Source organism: Chrysochloris asiatica, unplaced genomic scaffold (genome assembly GCF_000296735.1).
Source record: "Chrysochloris asiatica unplaced genomic scaffold, ChrAsi1.0 scaffold00412, whole genome shotgun sequence".
In the NCBI taxonomy this organism is placed as follows: Eukaryota; Metazoa; Chordata; class Mammalia; order Afrosoricida; family Chrysochloridae; genus Chrysochloris; species Chrysochloris asiatica.
Window position 1 is genome coordinate 91,619 of NW_006408930.1, and position 4,620 is coordinate 96,238.

At 40.9% G+C, this 4,620-nt stretch overlaps 1 pseudogene; it reads left to right on the forward strand.

The window, feature by feature from the left end:
- Positions 1–919: 919 nt before the first annotated feature.
- LOC102815701 lies at positions 920–4,208 on the forward strand (annotated as a pseudogene).
- Positions 4,209–4,620: the final 412 nt, after the last annotated feature.

Below are 4,620 nucleotides of genomic sequence, written 5' to 3' on the forward strand. Positions count from 1 at the left end.
CTGCTGCACAACAGAAAGTGTACCTGATGCCCAAGCCATGGTAATTTCAATAACCTCATATACATGTGAAAGGTGGACAATGAATAAGGAAGACCACAGAAGAATTGAGGCATTAGAGTTACAGTGTTGAGAAGGATACTGAAATTAACACGGACTTCCAAAAGAACAAACAAATCTGTGCTGGAAGAAATACAGCATGAAAGCTCCTTTTAGAAGCCAGGATAGCAAGACTTCATCTCTCTTACTTCAGACATATTATCAGGAGGGACCAGTCCTGAAGAAGGACATCATGCTTGATAAAGTGGAGAGTCAGTGAAAAAGAGTAAGACACTCCCCCCCCCTCCCCAAAGAGATGAAGTGGCATTGAGCAGCAATTATGAGGATGGCACAGGACCAGGCAGTGTGTTTCATACTGTTGTGCACAGGTTCACTCTGAGTCAGAGCAGACTTAGTTGCTGTCACACCGGAGTCCATTGCTGCTGCCACTGTAATAATCCTACTGGGTATCTTACTCTTTTTCACTGACCCTCCACTTTACCACCTCCATTTTACCAAGCATGATGTCATTCTCTAGGGATTGGTCCCTCATGATGATATGTCCAAAGTGTGAGAGATAAATTCTTGTCATCTGGCTTCTACAACAGATTTGTACTTCTTCAAACAGATTTGTTTGTTCTTCTGGCAATTCATGGTACTTTTAATATTTTCCTTCAATACCATAATTCAAATGGATTGATTTTTTTTTTTTTTACAATCTTCTGTATCCATTATACAACTTTTACATGCATATGAGATTACTGAAAAAAACATCGTTCAGCTGGTACCAGAATTTAGACTTGTCAAAAGGTACAGATATTATGGAAGGAAACTCCTGTAAGACCTACCAAGATGGTACAACAGAATCATCAGTCCATTCGACATGAAGATGGGAGTAAGATCTTGAAGAACAGATATATAGTCAACAGAAAGTTAGGGCAGGGAGGGGAGTGCAAGAGGTATAAGTAGGAACAAGTGAGAGTCCTGGAGGAGAGAGATCACAACTCACAGTGGTTGTGACTTGGTGCATTTGGTGATTAAGTGTAGGTTAGTTGGTGCTGACTCATAGTCACCTTGTATAGTGTTCCTGAGAAGCAACAGTGAGTTTGAACAAGTGACCTTAGGGTTAGCAGTCCAGTGCTGATCCCACAGGGCCACACCACACCTCCATGATGGAGAATGTTGTTCTTGGTGGTGTTGAGTAGCACCACACTAGCACTCCATGGTATACAATATGCTGGTGGTGGTATTATTGTGTGAGCTATTGAGTCAGTTCTGACCCACAGAGACCCTGTGTGCGGTTTACAAGGAGCAGCTGATGGTTTGAACAGCTGACCTTGCAGGTAGCAGTCCAGTGCTGATCCAACAGCACCACACCAGGACTTAGGGAAGATGAGAGAGAGGGGTGGGAACAGTGGGTGAAGGGGGTCCTTTCAAGGGGTATGTGATTTCTTGTGAGTGTGAATGTGTTCGTGCATGAGTGTGGGTGAGGCGTTTGTGATTGCTTATGTGAATGTGTGCATGTTTATGTATGAGTGTTGCATTGTGATTTCTTGTGTATGTGAGTGTGCATGTGTTCATGCATGAATGTGGGTGTTGCATGTGTGATTTCTTAGATGTGAGTGTGTATGTGTTCGTGTGTGTGGCTGTGTGATTGCTTGCATTTGAGTATGTGTTCATGCATGAGTATGGGTGTGGCATGTGCACACGTGTGTGTATGACATGAAGGAAAATATGTAAAAGTTTTACAGAGGAGAGAAAGATCATCAGGTAAATTGTCTTAAGAAATAATGTTACTGGGCAGCAAATGAATTGGAAGGGAATGAAGCAGACAGGAGCAATTCAAGGGACAGAGCTAATCTTTCAGAACCAAACTGCACTGCTCACTCCCCAAGGATTCACGCCCATGCGTGCACAGACATTCCAGAATGTCTAGACTTCATCTCCAGTGACAAAAGCATGTTCTTCGTGGAGACTAACACTCCTTCCTAGCCATGAGTGCTGGAGAATGTGTTTCATATCCAGATACTGAATATCCTAGAAGACTTTCAGAAAACAGCCAGACTACAAGTAAATGGTTAGGACCTGAATATATGTATATGATTTTCTCCCTGGCTTCATTATTTAGGCACACACTTGCCTTGACAAAGCTGTCTTGGGAGCAAGTATGAGGGATTTTACTACTTACAGAGATATAATATTGTAGAGAGCTGAAAACTCATCAATGCCCTATACACATTTATGATTCTGTATCTTAGGTGTCTTTTTAATATTCATATTTGGTAGTATTGTCTTAAAAGCACATCATTAGCAATAATATTTTAGATAAGTACAAATATTTTTTACAAAATAGTGGGGTTTTTTTGTTATTTTATCCAATGTCACTGACCAAGGTCACCACTCTAATTTTATTCTTGAGGGCAATAGGAACATTAAAAGGTTGAAAATTCACTGAGAATTTATATTTCAGGGATTATTTACATACATTAATATAATCTTCGGAGTCCTGGTGTCTCACTGTGGGTTAATGCACTGGACTGCAAAGTCAATTTGAACCACAGGTCTGTGGTTCAAGCTCACCAGCCACTCCTCGGAAACCCTATATAGGTTCAGAACCAACTCAACAACAGTTAACAACAACAATATAGTAACTCTATGAAGAGGTTACTGCTATTATATTTTTAGAGGTGAGGAAAGTGAAGCACAGAGAGGATAAGTAGTTACACAAGTCACAAAGGAATGGAACTAGAATTCCAACCCAGGCATTCTGCTTGCAGCTACTAAACACTATTGCCTATAAGAAAGCATGGTTTATTCAGTTAGTGCATTCTATTGAATTGCACAGCTTTACTCTGGGTGGCACAACTAGTTTAGCACTGAAATAGTAACCAAAAGGTTATTGGTTCACATTTATCCAGAGGTGTGTCAGAAGTGATGTCTGACAATTTGCTTCTGAAAGGTCTCAGCCTTGAAATTCCTAATGGAGAAGTCTTACTCTCCACACATGGGGTCAATGGTAGCTAATAATAACAACAGATGCCACCCAATTGCTATTCAAAACAATGCTGATGTAATCATCTTTATTTGTATACCTCCATTGTGCTTCTTTTATACAATTTTGATAATAAAATCAGAAACATTCTCCATTTGGAAACAGATATATTCACTAAGTGCAAGTTACGTGTCTTTTGCACTATTGTTGTTGTTGTTATGTGCCATCAAGTCGGTTCCGACCCATAGTGACCCTGTATAGGGTTTCCGAGGGTGTAAATCTTTACGGGAGTAGAAAGCCTCTAAGGTTTCACAAATGCTGTGTTGATCTGGTTTTGCAATTTTGGCTAATTCTCTCTTGCAGGGAGTTTGCTAAGCCCATGCCCCAATTTCTTCCTCATCAGATTCTAACACTTTGGGGCTATATCATGCAGAGATCCCCAAGTGGCTAACACCTCCATGCCAGGTTTCCTTCTGCAATAATCGTGGGTCACGTTCTCGCTCGCTCTTTTTCTGCTGCCATCTTCATTTCCTGTTCCCTGTACACAAAGTGCTTGGTGAAACTACAGAACCTGTCTGCTACTGTGCAGGAATCACCACAGCCCCAGGCTGAGACAGGATCTGGAACAGAATCTGACAGTGACCAGAGCTAGAGGAACAGGATTCCACACAACCAACCAACCACACAAGGCTAGCTGGCAGCAGCAGCTGAAATTGATGAACCTGTCAATAAAGCATAGCTGTGTCAACATGAAAAGAAGGCACAGAAGGAAGGCTGTGTCCAAACTGAGTCTTGGACAAATTACAGAAGTCTCTAGAATCACTTTCCAGAAATCTAACATCTTCTTTGTCGTCACAAAGTGAGAGGTGTACAAGAGCCCAGCTTCAGATACCCACATAGTTTTTGGAGAAGCCAAGAGCAAGGATTTATCTCAGCCATAGCTAGCAGGTGCTGAAATTTTCAAAGTTCAAGGTGAAGCTGCCTGAAACACTTAAGAAGACAAATAAACTCCAACTGTACAGGGGAGAGTGAAGAGGAAGAGATAGATGAAAAAGGTGTGGATGTTAAGGACATCAAATTGCCCATGTCACAAGCAAGTTTATCAACAACAAAGGCAGTCCAAACCCAGAAGAACAACAATAATGATATTGTAAATGCCACTATGGAATTCACAATGTAATCATCTGAAAACAAGGACTTTTTCTTGGTGTTTCAAAAGAGTAACTGCCAATTGGTTTGAAATTTATACTGTTTCCAATATTAATAAAGTTATGGATTCTTGTTGGATGTCAGAAGAGATCGTATATCAGTCCTATTCCCTGTATACAGGGTTGATAGGGATGGGCAACTTAGGCATTGGCTATATAAAATGGGGTGTGGGAGGCTATAAAGGCATGAAGTGACTGGTTTACAAGTTTTCAAGAGGGAGTTTAGTTTTAGTGTGTGCAGGGGAAGACAGAATCTCCACTGAATGTTTTCATCTTGTCTAGATGGGTCTGGTGAAAAAGAGATGGGTATGAGAGTCTTATGATTCAATAGTAATTGTTATCAAGACTAATTGTTGACTGTCACAACTGTAAAGGTACAAGTTT